This window comes from Equus przewalskii, chromosome 7 (genome assembly GCF_037783145.1).
Source record: "Equus przewalskii isolate Varuska chromosome 7, EquPr2, whole genome shotgun sequence".
Classification (NCBI taxonomy): Eukaryota; Metazoa; Chordata; class Mammalia; order Perissodactyla; family Equidae; genus Equus; species Equus przewalskii.
Window position 1 is genome coordinate 94,441,041 of NC_091837.1, and position 24,080 is coordinate 94,465,120.

Sequence of the window (24,080 nt, forward strand, 5' to 3'; positions counted from 1 at the left end):
TCGTCCCTCCCCATCCACATTCATGCATATGGGAATCAGGCCACCAGCTGCCAGCATCACTGTGGTCCAGGCTCCAGGAGAGCTTTCCATAAGATGTTTGTTTATTGATGTTTTGGCGGGTGTTCCTCCGGGTTGGAGGGCTTCCGTGTTAAAGGGATTCTCTCCAAGTTCTGCCCCAACAGCTACAATATCCATTCAGCCGGCAGCAACTGCCCGGAAAGGCAGACTCTGCTGGCAACCGCAGCGGCCCCAGAAGTCCTCATTTCCTGCGGGAGAGGTGGCCTTTCAGGACCAGGGTGGTCAGGCCTCTCCTGCTCTGAAATTCGATGGGTGTTTCTATGGAGAAAAATCCTTCCTCCCAAGGTCTGGGTGCTCAGCCTCAAACTGGGGAGGAACATTTCCTTCTTGTTAATGCAAATGATGGAACATCCCTCATCAGAGATGGAATGTCGTAATCCAAGATCCATTACACAGACGCGTCTGGCATCGCTGGCCCCACACAGCAGGCTCTCCTGGTGACCGGCCAAGCGTCTCCAGACCCCACAAGTGGCCTTCCCCAGGGCCCTCAGGGCCCCGCCCACGTGGAAAGCTCCTGGTTCTGCCCCCTTACTGCAAGGACTGCTTTGGGGTGCGGTTACGGGGGATGGGAGGGGGGTCTATGCCTCCACTGGGAGTGTGTGCGGGCGCGCGTGGGAGCGGCGGTGCCTGCCGCGCTGGTGGGCGTGCTGCGCAGAGCTGAGTCCGCGCCCCATGCGCCCCCGGGGGCTGGCTCCCAGTGGACACAGCCCCAGGCTCCGGGCTGCTGGCCGCACAGCCGCGCCCGGGGGTCCGCTCGCCTCTGGGACCAGGGCCGGCGCGAGGGGGCGCCGCGCCACCGCGTCGGGGCGGATCCCCAGGCCGGCCGGGGGCGGCGCGCGGGGCGGCGCCGGACTCCACGGGCTGCGGGCTCCCGAGACGCCGCGCTCCGCCCCGAGGAGGCCGCCGGCCCTGAGAGCCGAGCGGCAGCCCGCGGAGTCCCGCCCCGAGGTAAAGTTGCACGCAGTGGGGCCGGAGGTCTACATCAGGGGGTCCTGGGGCCGGAGCGGGCGCAGGGGCGGGGAGGGTCTACACGGGAGGGTTCTGGGCAGGAGTAGGGCAAGGGGCACGCAGGAGAATCTACACTGTAGGTTCCTGAGGCCGGAGCGGGGACAGGCGGCTCGGCGGGGGAGGAGTGGTCTACACTGGAGTCTCTCGGGGCCGGAGCGGGGAAGGGGGCGCGCAGGTCTGCGCTGGAGGGTGGGGGATCCAAGCAGGGCAAGGGGGGCGCAGGCACCTGTCCCGTAGCGGCAATGGTCCGGCGCGCGCAGTTTTACTCGGTTGCGCGGTGGGGCGGCGAAAGAGATTGGGAAGGGGTGTCTGAAGCGTCCTGCCCCCGTCCCGGGCCCCGCAGCCGCGGGCGGGGCTGTTCTGGGTACCGCCCCCGGCCCCCCTCAGGGCTCTGGGTGCGGAGTCCGGCGGGCGCCCGGTCGGAGGCGCGCGTGCTCGGCCGCTCCGTGCGTTTTCATGGAGGTCAGAGCGGCCGTGGCCGGGGCTGGGTTCCTGCCCCCGCCCCGTCTGTCCGCGTCGGATCTGCCGGAGCCCAGGTGAGAGGAAGGACAGGAGGTGCGAAGCGGCATCCGCGCCCCAGCGGGGTGACCAGGGCGGGGCACCCGAGTGGGTGACCAGGGCTCTCCCCGCTCCCGCCCTGGCTTGCTTGGTGGGCGCACCGGGTTCCTGCGAAGAGGGGGCGGGACGTGGGCGAGTCCCTGGCGCGCTGGTGCCCTTTCCTCACCGCTTCCTGCCGCCTTCATATACGCACCGGCCAGCGCACACACGCATACCTCCGACACACGCACACACTCCCGGACATGTGCTCACGGCCGCCCTCCCAGCCCTGCCTCCCCCCGGCACGGGCGCAGACCCGGGGCGCGGACCTGAATCCGGGAGACGGAGCCAGGCTGGGGAAGCCTCGCATTCTGCAAACTCGGAGCCCGGGCGCGCCTTGCGCCTCCCCGCCGGAGCCGGCCGCGGGGCTCCCACGCTCGTCCGCCGAGCATGGACCGGTGCTGGGGCTGGGGGCGCAGGGAACCTCGGCGCGCATGGCGGGGGGCGTCCGGCAGGGCGAGCTGGGCTCTCTCTGCGCCCCTAGCCCTCCCCTGAGCTCGCGAGTCTCCGGGGACCCCGGGGCGTCCGTGCGTGCGCGCGTGCTTGCGCTCCCGCGGTTTCGGGGGGACAGCGGAGCGCACTCGCAGCCCGCCTCCTTCCAGGGGATTCGGTTTCTAGTTTCTGGTTTCTGGCTCTTCGAGCAGAGCCGCAGACGTGGGCTGTGACTGCCTTTGTCACTCTTTGTCACCTCGTTTGAAACCCCAGCCCAGAGCTCGGTTTGGGCTCCACTGGATTCTACTTGGTCTTTAGAATTCTGGAAAGTCCTTCTTTTCCCTGCCTAGAGCCTCCCTTTCTCCTCCCTCTTCCTGGGGCTGCAAAGACCGCGGTTTCCTGAAGCGGCTCTCAAGGCCGGCGTTTGGAGCAAGCGGCAGTTGTAAAATGGATTTTGACTGTTGGTAAATCCCGGAATGCGTCCGCTGGGAGGTGCCTCCGCGGAGGTGCAGGAGGAAGGCTGGTTCGCTGCCCGGCCCTGCTCGGGGGCAGCCCTCGAAAGGGAGAGATCAGCTCGGTGAACCCCCCAAGGTCATCCCGTCTTCAAGGGGATGAAAGCGCAGGGACCAAGTCTGAGAAGTTTTCGTTTCTGCCGAGAAATCCAGGACGGATCCCGCAGACCCGACAGGTTTAAGCAGAAGAGTGCCCTCCTCCCCCCTCCTCTCTCCTGCCCTCCCCTCCTCTCCCCTCCCCTCCTCTCCCCTCCCCTCCTCTCCTCTCCCCTCCTCTCTCCTCCCCCTCCCCTCCACTCCCCTCCTCTCTCCTCCCCCTCCCCTCCACTCCCCTCCTCCCCCTCCCCTCCCCTCCTCCCCCTCCCCTCCCCCTCCTCTCCTCCCCCTCCCCTCCCCTCCCCTCCTCCCCCCTCCCCTCCCCTCCCCTCCTCCCCCTCCCCTCCCCTCCCCTCCTCCCCCTCCCCTCCCCTCCCCTCCTCCCCCTCCCCTCCCCCTCCTCTCCTCTCCCCTCCTCCCCCTCCTCTCTCCTCCTCTCCCCTCCTCTCCTCTCCCCTCCTCTCCTCTCCTCTCCCCTCCTCTCTCCTCCCCCCTCCTCTCTCCTCCCCTCCCCTCCTCTCCTCTCCCCTCCTCTCTCCTCCCCTCCCCTCCTCTCCTCTCCCCTCCTCTCCTCTCCCCTCCTCTCTCCTCCCCCTCCTCTCTCCTCCCCCTCCTCTCTCCTCCCCCCTCCTCTCTCCTCCCCTCCCCTCCTCTCCTCTCCCCTCCTCTCTCCTCCCCCCTCCCCTCCACTCCCCTCCTCCCCCCTCCCCTCCACTCCCCTCCTCCCCCCTCCCCTCCCCCCTCCTCCCCTCCCCCCCTCCCCTCCCCTCCTCCCCCCTCCCCTCCCCCCTCCTCTCCTCTCCCCTCCTCTCTCCTCCTGTCTCCTTCCCTCCCCTCCCCTCTTCTCTCTCCTCCCCTCCCCTCCTCTCCTCTCCCCTCCTCTCCTCTCCCCTCCTCTCCTCTCCCCTCCTCTCTCCTCCCCCCTCCTCTCTCCTCCCCTCCCCTCCTCTCTCCTCTCCCCTCCTCTCTCCTCCCCTCCTCTCTCCTCCCCCTCCTCTCTCCTCTCCCCTCCTCTCTCCTCCCCCTCCTCTCTCCTCCCCTCCTCTCTCCTCTCCCCCTCCTCTCTCCTCTCCCCTCCTCTCTCCTCCCCCTCCTCTCTCCTCCCCCTCCTCTCTCCTCCCCCCTCCTCTCTCCTCCCCTCTTCTCCTCTTCCCTCCTCTTCCCTCCCCTCCCCACCTCTCCCCTCCCCTCTCCTCCTGTCTCCTTCCCTCCCCTCCCCTCCCCTCTTCTCCCCTCTTCTCCTCTTCTCCTCTTCCCTCCTCTCCCCTCCCCTCCCCTCCTGTCTCCTTCCCTCCTTTCCCCTCCCTCCCCTCCCCTCCCCTCCCCTCTTCTCCTCTTCCCCCCCTTCCCTCCTCTCCCCTCCCCTCCTCTCTGAGACTGAATGTCGTGTACAGCTGCCTGCAAAGGCCTCACTTCATTAATAATTCCCACTTAGTCAATGGGATGGAATTGCTGTGGGTTCTTTTAAACTGTGAATTTTGAGGGCCAGTGTGGCTCATTTGGGGAGAGAAATCCATTTGGCTGTGGATCCCTGGGGCCGACCAGCCACACTCATACTAAGGATTATACAGTGTTGCCAAGAAAAGACTTATATCTGTATCTTAATTGGGGGCTGGTTATGAAAACTTCTTTGAGATTCTTTCCAAGACCAGTGCCAAATAGTGTTCTGATTCCTTTTTTCTTACAATTTATGTATTTCACTTTGCAAAAGTTTTTTTTTTTATAACTTGAGATTTCCATAATTTAAGGAAAAAATTGGGTGTTTTTGTAGGCATGGGAAGAAAAGGAGGGAAGCGAGTTCTTGGCTGGCACAGAAGCGGGAGGCTGTGCAGTTTTTCCTTCCAATGCCTGGCACAGAGTCCTGCGCATGCCAGCTGCTCAGAAAATATGTGCTGGCTGATTAATTGTTTGGTTATAATTAAGAGTTTCTACCCAGTGTATGGCTGGGAGCTGCATTAATAATTACAGGTGTATGTGCCATAATTAACAGGTTGTGTAGAACACATAGGCTGGCAGGAAATGATAAAATGTCGCGGTTTGCCCTGACAAAAGCAGGTGAGGTCCGAGTGTCCTGGGAGGGCTCCGTGCAGCCTCTTCCTCCTCTGGCCCCGTGGTTCTGGATGCTCTTCCTGGAAGAAGCTCCTGTTCCTCAGGCAGCAGGAGGGCAGGCGGGGCTGCAGGTGTCTGGAGTGGGAGGGAGAGCTCGGCTCCGCAGCGAGAGCGGCTGCGTGGGGGTGGGTGTGCAGGGGAGCAGATGGGGCATCGCCAGGGTGTGGGTGCCAGGGTATCGGGAGAAGCCAGGAGAAGGGCGCCCGGGACTGGAAAGATGAGCATGGTGGCTTTTACCGGTGAGACGGCTCCAGGAGGTCCGAGAAGAACGGCCTTGTGTGTCTAAATGCCTGAGTGCCTGTGTACTGATGGGCAACTTCACGAGAAATAGGGATGTTTTAGGGCCGAAGCATGGAGCTCCCCCACTGCCTGTGAGGTCACTCACTGTCAGACTGAGCAGGGATGTCGTCAGGCAGCCCCTGGGCCTGTGACTGAGGAGGGCAGCAGTGCAGGGAGGGGAACCGGTGACTGCCTCCCCCACTGCACAAGGCTGGCCCCACAGCCACAGCCTCCACTCCTGGGGCTGGTCAGGGCCCCGGGCTGCATCAGAGCCTGCCTTTTAACAGGGGATCAGTCTGTGTCCCGCAGAGTGAGGGCATGCGGGGTCCACTGGGCATTGAAGAAACACTATGGGTCTCTTTCACCGTCCTGTGCTTTCTTGAGAGCAGTTGCCCTTCAAGGGGCGCTGAAACGGACGAGACAGAGAGGGTGGCCCTGGGCTCAGAGGCCAGTTGCCCGCTCCTGCCCCACCTGTGGGCACCTGTGGGCTTTCCTGGGCTCCTCTACCCAGCAGGTTTGTTTGTGAGAACAAACTCTATGGAACCTGGATTCGAGACCACTTTGCGGAGCCCCTGGAACTGAATGTCAGGTGGAAACAGATCACCAGAGGAAGGCTGGAGGGTCCACCCAGAGTCACGGCACTGCTACAAGGAATCTTTCTAAGCAATCCAGCTCGGCCTCCTCCTGTGGCAGGTGGAGTGGGACTGACCAGCAGCACACAGACTGGCTATCGGGAGCTTCGTGTGACTGAGTCACCGTAAGAACCGGGGGGGGGGGGCGGGGTGCCCAGTCCTGTGAGCACGCGTCCCCGTCCCACGGGCCTGAGACGTTGGGCAGAACTGCTAAATGCTGATATTTTCTGATTCCTCCCACGTGGGGTGAGAAGGCTGGACAAAATAATGTCTTAGCTCCTGACATTTAGAGGAGAAACTTGTCTCGTAAAAAGAGACATCAGTAGTACGTTCACTCAAAATGGAAATGCCCAACATTGTAATCTGATTGTGTGTTTAGAAAATCTAACTGAAATGTAATGTCTAAACGGCACAGAAGACCTTTGCGTTGCTTTATTAAATTAATGAAGCTGAGACAGTGTGAGAGAATTCACAGAGCGAGACTGGACGCAGCTGTGACAGCAAACTGCCCCCTCGGCCCCCACTCCCAGGCTGCTCCTGAGGGGCTGGGCTGGGGCTGCAGCTCCGCGTCCCCACCACGCTGGTCCTGGACGGGCGGCTGGGCATCATGGCATCTCTTGATTTAGCAGCCCCTCCCCTTGCCTCCCCCAGCACACCTGCCCTCCGGGCCACACCTGCCCTGTCCCCGACCCTCAGTCCCTCAGGTCTCGGCCCTGCCTCCCCGTGGACAAGCCGACTCGGTGAGGACGGCAGACCAGTGCAGGCGGTAGCCAGAGCCCGGGTGGCAGTTCCCAGAACTTAATGAGCTTCCTGGATATTTTTAACCTTCTCAGATATTTAAACGATGGGGTTTCAATCTTAGATTAGACTTGGGGAGTGCTGGGCGTGTGAATTCGCAGGCTAGAATATGGGGCCCCACGGAGCCCAGAAACCCTCAGGCTAATCTGGATGCTCCTGCAGCTTCTTGCTAAATTCTGGCTTGAAGAGCCAAATTTATTTCTATAAAGGATTAGCGCCTGTGGGAGAGGCTGTGATCCCCGTGCTCCTGACGCTGCTTTCCTTCTCCTGGGCTGCGGCCTCTTGCCCAGGGCCTGGGGAGGGCTGTGGGGGACAGAGCCTGGCTGCCCTGGCTTCCCGGCCCCACGCCCCTGGCCGGTGTCTCCGCAGTGCCCACCCCTTGTGTGGGCTGAGGTCCTTGCCGTGGATGCATCCCGACTGCCCCACTAACCCTCAAGGGCCCTGCTGACCTGCTTCCGGCCACACCCAGGGGCTCAGTGTGGTGGGGGGCTGGGGCCTGGGGCTTCAGGTTCTCAACAGGAGTCCTGGTGAGTCTCTGGTGGGGAGGCTGGAAACGCTGTTCTGTGTGCAGCTGGCATCTCTGTAGTGAGACCGAGGAGAGGAGAAGGGCCAGCATTTCTTACATCTCAGGCGTAGTTCGTGTGTTCTGGGTCGCAAAAGAAAACGTATTTCTTACCGTGGGTTCAAAATAATGGAAAGACCTTGCCCAGCGCTGTGTGTGCAGAGGCACCCAGGTCTCCTTTTCAATGAATTCAGCTTAGTTGGATTTAGCACCTAGTTGGGAAGCAGAGGACAGGGCCTGGCCGTGCACGGTGGGCTCAGGACCCCTGGAACTGGCTAAGTGGGCACTGGTGGGTTCCCCCATCCCCGAGATCGAGGTTGCTTCCGCCGTCCCCTCGGGCAGAAGCACGTGTGTGTGCTGAGCCACCAGCCGCCCTGCCGGCCGACTTCCAATGGTCTCCCTGGATATGCGTGTCCAGCCCGAGGCTGGCGCGGCCAGGAAGTGGGCTCCCTCCCTGTTTTCTTTCTTTCCTTTTTTTCTGGATGCAGGGAGCTATCTTTGTGTGTAGATTAACAGGAAAAAAAGTGCACAACAAGTTTTATATCCGTATATTTTATTTAACATCATAGCAATTAGTGCAATGGAGTGAAATGCGTCAGTGAAATAAAAGTCAAAAATAGGAAAGAAAAGATGTCCTTCTGTGGGGGAAGGGATAGACTGGTACATCCATTCCATGAAGTACTACTTTGCAACAAAAAGGAACGAGCTATTGATAGACCGGATAACTTGGGTGAATCTCTGGGGAGTTGTGCTGAGTAAAATAAGCTGGTCTCTAGTCATCATTCTGCATGATGCCGTTTATATAACATTCTTGAAGTGACAGAGTTATAGATGGAGGACGGATGCGTGGTGGCCAGGGTGAAGGAGAGGTGGGAGGGGATCAGTGTCTGGAGGCCCTGGGGCGGTGGATGCCCTGTGTCTGGACTGGGTCAGAGCCAGCACCCTGGCTGGGGGATTGGGCTGCAGTTTTGCAAGATGCTACCATTGGGGAGGCTGGGCAAAGGGCACTCGGGGTCTCTCTGTGTTGTTTTTTCAACTGCCTGTGAATCTACAATTGTCTCAAAATAAGGTTAATTTTAAAAATGGTGGGGGCTGGCCCAGTGGTACAGTGGTTAAGTTCCACATGTTCCACTTGAGTGGCCCAGGTTCGTGGGTTCAGATCCCGGGCGTGGACGTACACAACCCATCAGTCATGCTGTGGCAGCTACCCACATACAAAATAGAGGAAGATTGGCCACAGATGTTAGCTCAGGCACAATCTTCCTCGGCAAAAAAACAAAGTAACAGATTTCATATAAAAGTTTAGTAAAAGTTCTGGATAATTAAGTCCACCTTAAGAGTGGTTACCTTGAGGAATAGATTTGGTTTGAAGGGGATGGTGAAGGTGGACACGTACTTTTTACTCTACACGCGTCTGTATTTTGTTATTTCTTACAATGAAAATGTATTTGTGTGTTAGTAATATAACTTAAAATATATTTATCTTGGGGGTAAGGAACGCTTCTCAGAGAAAGTGACTTTAATATCCAAAAGCATCATTCTTCGCAGCATTCATGAGACAGTATCTGGCTCTAAATTAATACTGAAGTAACGTCCTGTGACAGGGAGATGGTAGACGTCAGGGCCCGTCCTCAGGTGAGGCGTGATGCACCGTTTGCCCATGTGCTTGCAGACAGTGTAAACGGGGTGCGGGTTGGGGTGGGAGTTGTGACCTCCAGTGGAATCCAAGAAGAGACAGCATCACACTCCTACCGGGTCCCAGTGTCAAACAAAGGACCACGACTCAGTGAAAACGTGGGTGTCTCCTCAGCGTCCTCAGTGTCACCACCCTCCACGCCCACCGTCCCCCTCCAACCGGATGGCACACGACCCAAGCCCTCGTCCTCAACAGTCTTGCTAAACCTTTCTGTCTCATTGTCCAGGAGGGAGGCAAGAGGAGAACCTTGGAAATGGGGTCTGAGCACCTGAGCTTGAGAGCTGCCCCGGGAGGGCTGTCCCGAGCCCCTGCCATGGAGGTCCTTCCTCCTCGCGCAGCGCCCTGCCCGTCTCCCCTTACCCGGTGCCCACGCCCGCTCGGCTGGCTGCCCTGGAGCCCGGCGGCACCTGCTGCAGCTGCTGTGCAACCGCTGTGTGAATTTAGCCAACGGGTAAAAACACACAAAGGAAGATCAGAATTTTCAGTGGTTGTCTGTGGTGATGGGATTAAAGATATTTTTTCCTTCTCTTTTATTGTACTGCCCAATTTTCCATTCTTCCCGTGGGTTAGTTTTATAATTGGAACATTATCTTTTATGAAGATGAACGTCTAGGACTCATTTAGGCAAATTAATGTAGAGAAGAATAAGAAACATCCAAACCTATCCTTCTTATGGATGAAAGAAGAGAGAAGGAGTGTCGCCTCCATCCTGGGGAGGCTCCGCCCTCGAGCGCCCATCAGCTGGCCAGTAACATGGGTGTTTTTGCAGAATGGACAAGGTTCAGGTGCTTCCTTCGTGGATGGGAGGCTGAATCTCGGTGGGATAATATCATGATCCACTTCGGCCAAATTAACCCCCTAGTCCAGTCAAAGCAGCTGACTCTGTGGGGCGACTGTGCAGTGTGCTCAGGGGCGGGAGGAGGGACGGGCTTCTAGTGGGAAGACCGGGCGAATTGATGGGGGAGTCAAACCACAGCTCCCCCAGCTTGTAGTTGGCGCCCAGGATGCTGGAAATCACCTGCTTTTATATCCTTCCATGCAAAGCTCTAAACCTCATTAGACCATGCTGCTCAGAGCCAGCTCAGGGACCTGCAACCCTGGGGATGTCGTGTCCCTGAGCCGCTATTTGGCAGCCTCGTGTGTGCCCTCCTCAGAGATGGCAGATGGGAGACAATGCAGAGTGGTGGCAGCGGGGCCTAGGAGTGGGGTCCCAGGCCCATGGAGCAGCTAGCTGTCCTCTGTTGGTGGCTTCTCGCTGCCCTCTGGGGCCGCATCTCCGGGTGGTTCCCCAGGCCAGCCGCCTCTGCTGTGCTCCCCCTCTCTGCAGCTGATTGTTCATTGGGATGTCAATCCCCACTGGGAGTGAAACTTTGACTCATTCCAGTTCACTGCCTTCCTTCCGGAAGTGGATAAAGGGCGCATTTCAAATTGAATTAAAAGGCTGTTAACGCACGTGCAAGTGAGATGAATAATGAGTCATTTCCTCTTTCTCATGAACATGAGACGTTCTCGTGGGCCTGACCGAGTGGGACATGGGGAAGCATTCGCTGACCTTGAGTGGGGCCGGCAGGCGTGTGGGGCAGTGGACAGGCGGCCGGGCACGGTGGGGAGCGAAAGCCAGGACCCAGGAACTCGCCAGCTCACACGTGCAGGATATGCCGATCTTATTCCTGAGCAAAGCCAATGCCTGGGTGCGGGCGGCGGGCAGCAGCCAAGCTGCAGAGCTCATGCAGCCTTAAAGCTACAGTTGTCATGTGTGATCGTCCACAGGTTGTCAGGTGTATTTGTCACGCAGCTATCACACATGGCTGTCACATGGTTGTGACACACGGCTGTCACACAGGTAGTCACACTTTTCATATGCGGTCGTCACACCTGGCTGTCACACGGCTGTCACTGTGGCACGGTCAGCAGGTATTTGCTGGTGTCACTTCTCTGGTCACATCGAGCTTTCCAGGATGCCCTGCTCTCTCTTTCCCTGTCAGCACCCCCGGCCCCCACTGATGGCACAGAGGGCTGCCCGCCGCCTCCCCTGCAGGATCCTGGACTATGTTCCTTTGCCCACAGCACCTTCTCTGCTCGCAAGTGCCTTGTTCTTGGCCCTGAGCACCCCTTCCTTCAGTGCACGGCTTTTGACCCGTTGAAAGGCCTGGTCGGGGAGGGTTGCTGTGAAACCGTCAGCAGGCAGGACATGCGTGCTTTCCAAGGACGGTGTGTGGGGTGGGGGCAGGCACTGCAGCTCGTCTCGCCCCCCTCACTGTGCCTACTTGAAGCAACCTGCTCGCGGCCCCCTCACCGGACAGACTTGACCTGCCGCAGACACTGCAGTGGCAGACACTGTCCCAGTCGGGAAGCGTGAGTGCGTGGACCACAGTTTGCTCTCCCATCCCAGATCCACGTCAGGCGACCCTGAAGGAGGACCTTGAGGTCAGATGAGAGGGTAAGACAAGCTGCCCCATCATCTCGAGGAGGGTGCAGACAGAAACCGCTGCGTGAGACCCCCAGTGTGAGGAGGCCATGGCGGGGAGCACAGTGCAGTGGCGCAGCCATCCTCCGCCACGCGATGCTCCTGGATTCCAGGGTCTCAAGAAGCAGAAGCGCCGACAGCCTTGGCGAGGCTCCCTGAGGTTACTGCCGTCCCCGCCTCCTGTGCCGGGTCCCCACACTTTCCATAACAAACGTGCATTAGTAAGCTAGGAAACTATTTGAACGGCAGAGAATATGTTCCTGAAACAAGTGATATAAGTATTTATTTTTGGAACTCGGACTGTTAAAGTCAAATTATATAAAAATTAAATGACACCAGTTCATTCCAGGGAGACTGTCATGTGGCAGCCCTCTTTCCCGGTGCACTGGATTTCCCGCTGTGCTTTCACACCAGCTCCACCTAATCTGAGAGCTCGCTCAAGACTGCCTGCATTCCCCGCCCTGAAGAGGTCGGACTGACAAAGAAGGGTTTGTGCACTGCTGGGCCCCTTCGCCTCACGCTGTTTCCCCCGCTGGCCTCCTGCGACCGTGTGGTTTCCCTCTTCAGAACACGTAGACGTGTTCACCAGGACGTGAAAGTAACGTTTCGTCGTGGTAGGAATAGTTGATGTTTGGTTCGTACTAAAATGACAGGACTGTCTGAACTGAACAACGGCCCCTCCCGTGCATGGCCTCCAGGTTTCTCACACGGTGACTCGGGGCTGTTCTCGCTTCTGGTGTTACAGATACAGGAACCGAGACACAGAGTAGTCGACTGACTAGTAACAAACCTCGATCTTCAGCAGCCTGGATGGGGCAGAAGCCCTTGAGTCTTTCTTGGCCAGGGTGTCCGGAGCTGAGGGGCAGATTTTAACCTTGAGGTAATTGGTACGAGGTGTGGTGGCTGCTGAGCCGGGAAGAGCCAGTGCTAGGAGCAGGCGGGGCAGTGGTGACTCGGAGATTGCTCTTACGTGCTGGCGGCGTCTCATTTTTGTAGCTTTGCTGACCTGGGATCCTGTATGGATTGTCCTGAATAATCACAGAGGAATGTGATTCTGATGGTCTTGTCACCAATTAGTTAGATTGCAGGGGTCGTGGAGAAGTTCTTTTTATCTTTCCAACACGTTAAGACGCGAGTACCTGGGCAGGTGTCCAGCCTGGGCTAGTTACCCGTGGAGCTCTGAGCATGGCTTCACCAAGAGCAGGAATGTGACCCAGTGCGGACAGAGGTGGGAGAGGGAGGGAGGCAGGTCCCAGGGAGGTGGATCCTGGTGAGGGGGAGCCTCGAGGACCTGGAGCTGGACTCCTCCGCAGACTAATTCATCCAGGAGGTGGCCCAGGTGGGAAGGGTGAATGAGGAGGCCTCTCAGAATCTTCTCCCTTCCTCTTGACTCTGGGTCCAGTCTTCAGTCTCGGAGAGGGGCCCCAGTTCCCAGCTTCCTCCTGGGAGCAACAGCGCAGCTGCTCCTGCATGGCAGTCAGCTGTGGGCTCAGCTGCCGTCCTAGCCCCTCGGATGCTGCGAGTCTGTGAGTGCACCAAGGCACAGCCTGCTCGCTGGGGAGGGTGGTTATGCAGCTTCTGGGGGGCACAGGCATGCTGCTCGCGACTCCACCACCTGACACCAGTGGTTCTCCCCAGGAATCGCGCGTATTTCTCTGTGAATGTGAATCGTGTGTCACCCGCTCTAGAGATTCTGAACAAGTCTTCTAAGAGGCAGGACGTTTGAATTGAGAGAAAACGGAAGTTTAGGAATCTTGAGGGCTGGCCTGTGTGAGCTGGTGGCCAAGGCCTGGAAGGTCCTGAGCCTCAGGTGCCAGAATTCCTTAAGGAGTCTGTGAGTCACGTTTGGATCTGTAAACGATACTTTCTTCCTGATCCTTGTGCTCTCAAGAACTAATCAGTGATAAGAGCCTAAGCAACTACATGGCTTTGGAGGTTTCTGTATTGTGGCAAAATACACATAACGAAATTTACCATTTTAACCATTTTTAAGCATACGGTTCAGTGGCATTAAACACATTCATAATGTTGTGCAGCCATCACCATCCATCCCCATAACTCTTTTCATCTCATAAAACTGAGACTCTGTCCCCATTAAACAATAGCTCCCATCTCCCCTCTCCCAGCTTCTGACACCCACCATCCTGCTTTCTGTCTGTACGATTTTGGTGGCTCTAAGAACCTCATGTAAGTGGAGTCATACACTATTTGTCTTTTTGTGACTGGCTCGTTTCACTCAGGATAACGTCCTCCAAGTTCGTCCACGCTGTAGGATCTTGCAGAATTTCCTTCCTTTTATGGCTGAATAATATTCTACTGTATGGATATACCACATTTTGTTTATCCATTCATCTCTTGTTGGAAGCTCCCACCTGTTGGCTGTTGTGAATAATGCTGCAATGAACATGGTGTACAAATGTCTGTTTGAGTCCCTGCTTTCCATTCTTTTGGTATAAACCTGGACGTGGGTTTGCTGGCTCATATTGTGATTCTATTTCTAATTTTCTGAAGAGCTACAATACTGTTTTCCACAGCAGCTGCACCATTTTTATCCCCATCACCAGTGCCCAAGGCTCCAGTTTCTCCACATTCTGGCCCACACTTGTTATTTTCTGGGGGAGGAGGTTAGATAATAGCCATCCTGATGGGTGTGAAGTGGTAACTCATCGGTTTTAATTTGCATTTCCCTCATGGCTAGTGATATTAGAACCTCTTTCATGTGCTCGTTGGCCATTTGTATATCTTCTTTGAAAGAATGTCTATTCAAGTCCTTTGCCCATCTTTAAAATAGGATTTTTTGTTATTTTTGAGTTGTAGGAATTCTCTATATATTCCAGATATTAATCCTTTATCAGATGTATAGTTTGAAAATATTTTCTCCTTATAATCTGATCTGTGGGTTGTCTTTTCACTCTGTTGATAGTGTTCTTTGGTGCAGAAAAATTATTTAATATTGATGAAGTCCCATTTGTCTATTTTTGCTTTTCTTGCTTGTGCTTTTGGTGTCATATCAAGAAACCATTGCCAAATTCAATGTCATGCATCTTTTCCTCTAAGAGTTTTACAGTTTCAGGTCTTTGATCCATTTTTAGTTAATTTCTGTGTGTGGTGTCAGATGAGGGTCCAGCTTCATTCTTTGGCATGTGGATGTGCAGTTTTCCAAAACCACTTGTTGAAAAGACTGTCTTTCTCCATTGAACAGTTTTGGCTCCTTTGTCAAAAATCGTTTGACCATATATGGAAGCGTTTATTTCTGGGCTCTATTCTGTTCCATTGATCTGTATGTCTGTCTTTATGCTGCTACCACACTGTACGACACTAGAGTTTTGTAGTAGTTTTGAACTCCAACTTTGTTCTTTTTCAAGATTGTTTTGGCTGTTCAAGGGCCCTTAAGGTCCCACATGAACTTGAGGATGGACTTTTCTATTTCTGCAAAAACATCGTTGGGGTTTTCATAGGGATTGCACGAATCTACAGACCGCTTTGGGTAGTATAGACACCTTAACAATATCAAGTCTGCCCATCCCTGAACATGGAACTTGTTTCCAATTATTTGTGTCTTCTTTCATTTCTTCCAGCAACTTTCTGTAGTTTTCTGCGAGTGGTCTTTCCACTCCCTGGTCAGGTGTATTCCTAAGTATTTTATTCTTTTTGATCCTGCTGTAAACGGAGTTGTTTAAAATTTACAATGACTGGGGCCTTGGCTGCAGCCCGCTTGTAAAGCAGGGGTGACCTAGCAGCCCTTTTAGGTGCCGTCCCCATCCACACACACCCCCTTCCTTGAGCCCCTGCTGCAGAGCCGCCCTCCTGCTGCCTCGGCCGTGAGGGCCTCCCCTCCACCTCCGTCCCGCTGTGTCACCCATGGACCCGTCCAGTGAGGCAGGGATGGCCATTGGGACACTTCCGCCAGGTTTCTTCCTGCTAATGTCCCTGTGCCTCCATAGGACTGACTTCCTAGAGAAGAATATGCGCCTGATGCTGCTGTTTCTGCAGGGGGTCTCCCCCACGTCCAGAGCGGTGACACCCCCCCCCCCACCGCCATGAGTCCCTGCCGCTGCAGTGACTCCGCCTGCAGGACCTGACGACCCTGCAGGGCAGGACGTGGCTTTACTCTCTCAGCCCATTTGTGCCTGTCGCAGCCATGAGTAAAGGAGAAGGTTTCCCATGGCTGCCAGGAAACAGCATTTCTCCTAAAAATTTTGTTTTCGGAAACCTGAAAGTCAAAGCAGCCGCACACGAGTCCCTCAGAGGGGGCGTGAGGAGTCGCACTGGGTCCATGTGGCGCAGCAGAACTTGGGGCGGGCTTTCCCAAGCAGGAAGTGGCCTTGCCTCCGGGAGACCGCAGTGCCGGAGTCAGCTCATGCCTGCAGGAACTCGTGTGCCCGAGACAGACACAGTTCCTGGAAGAAGTGTCCAGAAGGTATCCTCCTTCCAAGCACTGGGCTCGGGGTGCTTTGAGTGTCCTTTCGGGGTAGCCAGAGGTGGGCATCTGGCAGCCCTTGCTGTTAGAAACAACCCCCCCCCCCCGCCCCCCAGGTAGCTGTGAAGAGCCATGGCCCCAAGGCCTGGCCAGGCTGCTGGGCATACTGCTGACACATGGTCCAGCCTCGGGGCCCAGGGCCCAGCCACGTGCCTGGCCAGCGTAGATGCTCAGCGACCTTCTGTGCATTGAATGAGAAACTGAGGCATGCGTGAATAGTCAAGAAGTGAAAGAAAGAAAATTAGGAAGAGAGGAGCAGAGGGGCACACAGGACAGTGGAGCAGCAGCGCCGGCACAAGACTCCTCCCCTTTGGTCCTCTAGGCCAGCGAGGAGCCGTGGCCACATGGGGAGGCCGGGGGCCAAGGCCACAGGCCCACAGGACGTGGGACAAGCAAGAAGCCCACAGAGGGACTCTGGGCAAGCTGATGCCTGGAAGGGGCCCAGGACACAACCCGCCGATGGCAGCGTGGGGCAGTGCATTGCGACCTGGCTCTTGCAGAGCACCCGCCCTGTGACTTGGCACACAGCCTCACTGAGCCATGGAACCTTTCAGGTGGCCCCATAGGTGTGGCTGGGGCTCAGGTCACAGAGCTGGAAGCCAAGGGGGAGGGCTGCTGCTCCAAGCCCTGGGCTCCCTCTCGCACCCCCTGCACGTCCCCATCACGGTGACGGACTTGGCGCCTGTCCACACCCGGCGCCACACTGGGCATGTGGTCTACACAGTGTCTGCTCTGATTGGGCTGCGTCAGGGCCTGACAGGTTGAGCGTCATGCCCGTCATGAGTCATGAGGCATCTCGTGATCACTCTGCTCTGCTGTACAGATGGGCTTGGAGCTCAGCTCAGGACTCGGTCAGGCCGGCACAGCTGGCTGGCCAGAGCCAGAGGCTGTCCACCACATAAAACATAGAATTTGCCATTTTAACCATGTTCAGTTGTACCGTTTAGTGGCATTAACTACACTTACCATGTCATGCAACCATCAATACTACTTGCAAAACCTTTTCATCACCCCAGACAGAAACCCTGTGCACATTAAGCAATAAGTGTGCTTACCCTGCCCTCCAGCCCCTGGGAACTTATACTTACTGCCTGCACAAATTTGCCTGTTCTAGATATTTCCTAGAATATCGGTCCTTTTGTGTCTGGCTTTTTTCACTTAGCAGAATGTTTTCAAGTTTCATCCATGTTGTAGCAGGTGTCAGTACTTCATTTCTCTCTGTGCTAAAAAATATCCCGTTGTGGTTATAGACCACATTTTGTTTATCTGTTCATCTGTTGATGGACACTCCCACCTTTTGGCTATCGTGAATAATGCTGCTGAGAATACTGGCTTACATTTATCTGTTGGAGTCCTTGCTTTCAGTTATTTAGAGTATATACTTAGGAGTGAATTGCTGGCTCATATGGTAACTCTATGTTTATTTTTTTGAGGAATTGTCAGAATGTTTTCCTCAGCAGCTGCACCATTTTACATTCCCACCAGCAATGTACCAGGGTTCCAGTTTCTCCACATTCTTGTCAACACTTGTTATTGTCTGTCTTTTTTATTATAGTTATCCCAGTAGATATGAAGTGGAAACTCACTGTGGTTTTGATTTGCATTTCCACAATGGCTAATGATTTTGGTCACCTTGTCATGTGCTTGTTGGCCATTTGTGTATCTTCTCTGGAGAAATGTCTGTTCAAGTCCTTTGCCCATTTTTAAACTGGGTTGTTTCTCTTTTTGTTGTTGAGTTGTAGGAGCTCTTTATATATTCTCAATATTAAATCCTTATCAGATATGTGATTTGCAAATATTTTCTCCCATTCTGTGGGTTGTCTTTTCACTCTGTTGAGAGTGTCCTTCAATGCACAAAAGTCTAATTTTAATGAAGTATGACTGATCTGTCTTTTCTTTCCTCATGTATCCTTTTCATGTCATATCTAAGAATTGCCAAATCCAAGGTCATGAAGATTTGACTCTGTTTTTTTCTAAGAGTTTTATACTTTTACCTCTTAAACTTAGTTCGTTGATCCATTTTGAGTTAAGTTTCGTATAGGGTGTGAGGTAAGGGTTCAAGTTCATCCTTTTGCGTGTAGACATCCAGCTTTCCCAACTCCATTTGTTGACAAGACTGTCTTTTCCACATTGAATGGTCTTAGCTCCCTTGTCGAAAATCAACTGACCATCGAAGTGAGAGTTTATTTCTGGGCCTCTATTCCCTTCCTCTGATCGGTATGTCCATGCCAGGGCCACACTCTTGGTTACTGTAGTTTTGTAGCACGTTTTGAAATTGGGAAGTTTGAGACCTCCAACTTTGTTCTTTTTTCAAAATTGTTTTGGCTGTTTAAAGTCTCTGATGTTCCATATGAATTTTAGGATGAGTTTTTCCATTTCTGCAAAAAGCCCTGTTAGGATTTTGATGGCTATTCTAGAAGTGGGCTGAACATTCTAGCATGTTTTACCTGTGAGGACATCCCAGCATTAACATTTGGGGGAGGGGGTGTGATGGCTTCAGTAAAACTTGTTGCATTCAGACTCAAGGTGCTTTTCATTCCAGTGCCCCAGGGTTTAAGCAGAAAAAGTTACGTTTTTTAAAAAAACTTTTTATTTGAACTATTTTAGACTTACAGAAAAGCTGCAAAATTAGCACAGAGTTTTCCTGTATCTTTCACCCAGCTCCCCCTCATGCTAACATCTTACACGGCGATTACACAAGAATCCAAACCAGAAAGTTAACATCGGTCCTATACAGTAACTAAGTCGTAGCCCTTCCCACTACTCTGTGTTCGGGGACCCTGTTCAGGACCCCGCGCCACATTCGGTTTGTATTTCTCCTGAGTACCCTGCAGCCTGTAGCTTCTCCAGTTTTTCTTTGCCTCTCGAGATGGTGACACTTGAGAAGAATGTTGTTCTCAGCCTGTGAGAACTTACTAACTCGACGCAGCCTCTTATGCACAGCTCCTTCTGTGTGCCACCTCACAGCATGCCCTCAAACACTGTTTCCCTCAGCCCCTCGGGCTAGTTCTCGTCTTCCCACCCTTCAGTGAGGGTATCTGTGTGCTGCTCACGTTACTGTTTTTCATTTATCCCTTTGGGTGTTGGTTTATTTTGTGGCGTGGGCACAGAGTGTGGAACACCACCATGGTTCTAAGAGTCAGAGCCACACAAAAGGCTACCGAGAGGAGGCTGTCCAGTCTTCATCCCTGCCACCCTCTTCGGACCGCACTTCCTTCCACCTTCCAGCCCTGTGTGGGACAAATCTCTTCATTTTATTTATTTATTTATTTATTTTAAATGATTTGTAAGTGGATTGTGAGACTCTTTTTTTTTTTCTTTTTGCAGGCTTTTTTTGGTGAGGAAGATTGGCCCTGACCTAACATCTATTGCCAAGCTTCCTCTTTTCTCCCCTCCTCAAAGCCCCAGTGCATAGTTGTGTACCCTAGGTGTAGGTCCTCCTAGCTCCTCTGTGGGGATGCAGCCGCAGCGTGGCTTGATGAGCGGTGTGTATGTCCGCACCCAGGATGCTAAGCCACGGATCCCAGGCCACTGAAGCAGAGCGCACAAATGTAACCACTATGCCACCAGCCTGGCCCCACAAGTCTCTTTAGTTTCTGGTTGATGCTTCCTAAACGTCTCTGTGCAGTCAGGCGACACCTGTGTGTTTTGTGTGCCTCTGTCCTCCCCGAAGTGCAGCGTGCTCTAGGAGCTCCTCTGCAGCTTGTGTTTTCACTAACAGTCTACCCTGGAGCCACTCTGTCAGGTCATGGAGACCTTCCTCTTTCTCTCTGCAGCTGCGGCACACCCCACGGTGTGGACCCACCGTACGTATTCAGCCACTCTCCTCTGCATGGCCGTTTGGGTGGTTTCCAGTTACAAACCATGCTGCACTGAGTAACCTGTGCCTGTCTATTTTTGCGTGTCTTCAGGGTCGACTCCTGGAGGTGGGATGCACGTGCTAAATTGGCTGGGTGTTGCCCCTTCCCTCCAGAGGCCTTCCCCGTGCGCACCCCCACCCTGGGCGAGTGCTGTTTCCTCACAGCCAGACCAACACACCGTGTGCCTGGATTTTTGAATTTTTGCCAGTCCCACGGGTGAGAAATGATATCTCAGTGTTCTTTTAATTTGCACTTCTCTAATTATGAGTGTGCTAGAACTTTTTCCCCATACATTTGAGGGCCATTTTTATCTCTTTTTTGTGAATTGCCCATTCATGTTTTTTTTCTCATTTATCTACAGGGTTTTGGTCCCTTGTCCCTCAGTTTTTAAGAGTTCTTTCTATATTAGTCCTCTCCGCATAGTCCTTCTTTTTCAGGGTGTTCCTGGCTATTTGTACACATTTGAACTTTAGTATCAATGTGTCTAACTCCATCAAATAGCTTGCTCTGTTTTTAATGGAATTGAATTTATAAATTAACTTCAGGAGAAAAACATCTTTGTAACATTGAGTTGTCCTGTCCAAGAACAGGGGACCTCTTTCTTCTTGTTCAGCTCTACTTTTGTGTCCCGGAGTGTTTTAAAATTTTCCTTGTAAAAATTGTACACATTCCTTGTGAAATTTATTCCTGCATATTTAATCTTTTTTGTTGCCAGTAAGTCAACTTTTCAATCATCATGGCCTCTATCTATTGTTTGTATATAGGAAAGGCTATTGCTTTTGCAGCCTGCTACTTTACTGAATTCTTTTGTTTAATAAATGAAAGTTCTGTCATTGAGTCTCTGGGTTTCCGAGTGTACTATCATCTCATCTGCAAATAGAGATGGTTTTACTTCTTTTTTCCACTCTCTGCCTCTAATAGGTTTTCTTGCCTAATCGCATTGGTTAGCACCTCTAGGAAAGTGTGAACAATGTCAGAAACAGTGGGTGTCCTTCCCTTTTTCCAGATCTGAGTGGAAATGCTGCTAATTTTTCTCCATTAAATGAGAGACTGGTTTTTGTCCTTAACATGATAGTTTGTTGAGTTAATAAAATATCTCTCAATACCTTGAGTGTTTGTCAAAGGCTTTCTTGGTATCTATGGAGATAACCACTTGATTTTTTCCCCTTTGATTTGTTTTTATGGGGAATGATGTTAATGGAGTTCTTACTCTTGAACCTACCTTGCATTCCTGGAATAAATTCTACTTTACCATAGCATTTTTTCTTCTTAAAGAGGCATTGGAGTCTGTTTAATAATATTTTGTTTGAAATTTTTGCATTGATATTCAGAATGATATTGGACTGTGGTTTTATTTCCTCATACTGATCGTGTTTGGTTTGAATGTCAGTGTTTACTTGCTTCATAAAAGGGATTCGGAAGCTCCCTTCCTTTTCAATGCTCTGGAGTGATTTGCAGGTGTCAGGACTGCTTGGTCTTTATGGAGTCTGGTACAATGTCCTATGAGTCTACCTGGGTTTGGTACTTTTTGTGGGGTCGTTCCTTTGTAACTTTCTCGGTTTCTTTAATGGAAATTGGCCTAAGCTTCTAACTCTAATTGGATGAATTTTGGTAGTCTGTGTTTCCTGAGGAAATTATCCATGTCATCTAGTTTTCAGATGTATTTGCATAGAAGACTTCAAAGTTCTCTTATGATTTTTAAAATTGTTTCTGTTTCAAAAGTTAAATTTCTTGAATATAATCCTGTGGTTAAAAAAAGGAAAAAGAAAGAAATTTGAGGGTTGGCAAATGTTGTCATCCTAGGATTTGAAGGATTATTGTTTTCAAAGCAACACGTTAAAATATTGTTCATCATCAGTTTTCAAAGAATAAACTGGTGTGTGGATATGCAAAAATCTCTTTTCTGCTCTTTTTACTGTTGCTTAGAGAATTGCCCAGGACAAAAATGCATTTTATTGCCTGAGAGTTACAAGAGCATGCTTAGTGACCTCGGGGTTTTGACCAACTCCCTGATTGCCAGTTGGCATAAACTTTTTTTTTTTCTTTAGATTGGCACCTGGACTAACAACTGTCGCCAATCTTTTTTTTTTTTTTTTTCTGCTTTATTTCCCAATCCTCACCCCCCCCCCCCGCCCCCGCCGTACATAGTTGTATACCTTAGTTGCAGGTCCTTCTAGTCATGGGATGTGGGACACCACCTCAACGTGGCCTGACGAGCTGTGCCATGTCCGCGCTCAGGATCCGAACCCTGGGCCGCTGCAGCGGAGCATGCAAACTTAACCACTTGGCCACAGAGCCGGCCCCGACATAAACTTTTTTGTTTTATTTTATTTTATTTTATTTTATTTGAGAAAGATTAGCCCTGAGCTAACTGCTGCCAATCCTCCTCTTTTTGCTGAGGAAGGCTGGCCCCGAGCTAACATCCATGCCCGTCTTCCTCTACTGTATATGTGGGATGCCTACCACAGCATGGCTTGTCAAGCGGTGCCATGTCTACACCCGGGATCTGAACCAGCAAACCCTGGGCCACCAAAGTGGAACGAGCGCACTTAACCGCTGTGCCACCAGGCTGGCCCCTGACATCAACTTTAATACTCAGGCTATTAAATGCCAACAAGGATCCAACACAAAGGTCAATGTATCATACTGTATCTCATGGGACTTCAGTTTCATCATATAAAAAACTAAAAGATGTGATTTCCCCCCTAAAATTAGAATAGTTTTATTCCTTTTTCTAGTTACTAAAATTACTTGTATCTTTTGTGTTAAAAAAAAAAAAGAGAGAAAAACTCAACAAAGAAAATAGAAATCACCTAAAATTCCACTGCACATACCTATGTACTGTCAACCTGTTGATGACTTTCCTTCTGGAAGTTTCTTCATGCATCCATCTACCCACAGAGAGAGAAATGCTGTGTACAAACACAGTCACCTGGTCTGTGCTCTTCTGTAACCTGCTTTTTCTTTCAAAGGCCATGTCATGCCCCTAGACTTGAAGAGGACGTCTGCAGTAAAAGACGCTGGCCATGAAGGGGAAGTTGTAGGTTTGTGAGTAAATCCTCAGGAAGGTTAGGACTTTTGTCCCAAGTGTCTGCACCAAGCCTGGTGGAGAGGCAGGAGGTGAGCTGGCGAGGAAGTGGTACGGTGTCGGTGTCGGGAGCAGGAATGTCAGGGAGTTCTGTTGCTCTGGGAAAGCCCAAGAATGCTGTAGTCAAACTGAAAGAGAGAATTTCTGGAGCATGAGGTCTTCACGTGGACGTAGTTGCTTCAGATTTCAACTGAAGACTTATTTTGCAGAAAGTTGGCAGCCCCAGGTATCCTGGAGGCACGCTACTTCCGGTGTGAGGAAGTTACAGCTACATAGAAATGAGACTGAGATCAGGGTCTTCTTGGAGAATTGAGCCCCAGGGTCTCCAACGGTCTGCCTGTTCTGCCTGTTATTCCACGTCTGTGTTGTTGATAGTGCGGTGTGATTAATTCACAATTATGCATGCAGTTCACCATGGAAAGTTAAATTACATGCATTACATTCTGTTTCAGAAGGTATGGGAATGATTAATCACTTGTTTAATAAAATTGATTTGAAAAAGAAATTACCAATTAAGAAATGTCATGATTAAAAAGTAAAAATTCAATTATCTGGAAAAGCTGCTTTGGCTCATGCTCACTTTCTGTTCGGGTAACAGATTGGCTCTGTGGTGCCTGCGAGGAAGCTGGCCTGCCCTCACTGGGGCCGGCCGGGGCCCGAGTTGGCCTCTGCTGGTCTTTTAGGGGGATACAGTGGAAGTCTCAGGCCTCCTTCTGGAGACTAGCCTGGGGACCCCTGACTTTAGGCTCAGCAGAGAGCCCCAGGAGGTCATGGAGCTGGAACATGGAAGAGACTGGTGGCTGGTCTGCCCCTGTGCCCTCCAATTGCAGCCCACTCACCTCTCAGATGCCAGGGATACTGGTTCGTGAGGGAAGCACTCCCTCACCCCCTGCACGATGGGCAGAGGAGGGGAAGGGAAAACTACTGGAATCTTCGAGAATTTCAAACCAAGTCTCCCTTACATACCTTGCAGTTCCAGCCTGCTCTGTCCTGTAGAAACGTCTGCTCACTGTGGGCGCCCAGGGCCAGTCTGGGCCAGAGCCACGGCATCTCAAGTCCAGAAGGCGTCCCAGTCCAAAGAGAGCTCAGCCCTCACCAGCGGGGGACTTGGTAGCTTAGCATGACAGCTCTCTAACTTCTCTGTCTTCAGAATTACTTAGGCGGTTAAGGAGTCTTCTGTGTGTGGGTTGTATGTATCTCCATCACCGTGTTAGAAATTGATGAGGGCGTGGGCAAGCCTGCTGAGGCCCCCAACCTGGGGTCCCTTGACAAACTGAGGGAACATCCACTACCTCCCAGAGACCATCAGAGGCGAGAGATGCTCAGGATGGATTTGGGAAGTGCTGGAAGGAGAGACAGAACTCCCGGGAGTGTTACCCCTCCTTC

General features: G+C 52.7%; 1 protein-coding gene across 9 annotated transcripts in view; it reads left to right on the forward strand.

Moving 5' to 3' along the window:
• The first annotated feature begins 689 nt into the window (after positions 1-689).
• The window catches only part of KCNG2 (potassium voltage-gated channel modifier subfamily G member 2), an 84,764-nt gene continuing 61,373 nt past the window's right edge, over positions 690-24,080 (forward strand). For 4 of the 9 annotated variants that reach the window (XM_070627936.1, XM_070627937.1, XM_070627932.1 and 1 more), the window contains exon 1: positions 690-1,026. The gene's annotated coding sequence lies outside the window, so the exon portion shown is untranslated. Of the gene's footprint in view, positions 1,027-1,329; positions 1,623-1,647; positions 2,804-5,625; positions 5,869-24,080 lie in introns of those variants that run through there. The other 5 variants (XM_070627934.1, XM_070627931.1, XM_070627939.1 and 2 more) reach the window with 5 other exon arrangements.